Here is a 346-nt window from a genome sequence, read left to right as displayed (position 1 = left end):
ATCTGAGGTCTAACACACATACAAATACCACCATCATCCTCCATAAACATAAAGATCGATGGTCCTGACAGAAAACATGGAAATAGTGAAAAGTCTAAAGCTGTCATTGACTTTGAATAGACGACAAGATCAGTCTAAACGTTCATTATTGAGTAAACTCACTCAGATCTTCTTCAAATGTTTTCTAGAAGTTCTCCTTTATCAGCTGACAGTAATGATTTACTAGTGAAAAGTCACATTCTAGTTTTTCCAGATCTGTTTGTATAATTGTAACCATTGACTGTATATAAAATAACTGGACAGAGCAAGCCCCTCCAAATAAGAAGTACCACTGGGTTGCAAAAAG

At 35.5% G+C, this 346-nt stretch overlaps 1 protein-coding gene across 1 annotated transcript in view; it reads left to right on the top strand.

The window, feature by feature from the left end:
- The window catches only part of LOC112137764 (probable palmitoyltransferase ZDHHC12), a gene marked incomplete in the record, with an annotated part of 9058 nt that overhangs the window by 4380 nt on the left and 4332 nt on the right, over positions 1–346 (top strand).

The sequence above is a fragment of the Oryzias melastigma genome, linkage group LG9 (assembly GCF_002922805.2).
Source record: "Oryzias melastigma strain HK-1 linkage group LG9, ASM292280v2, whole genome shotgun sequence".
NCBI lineage: Eukaryota > Metazoa > Chordata > Actinopteri > Beloniformes > Adrianichthyidae > Oryzias > Oryzias melastigma.
Note: the sequence above shows the minus strand (reverse complement) of the source record. Positions and strands in the feature narration are given on the sequence as shown.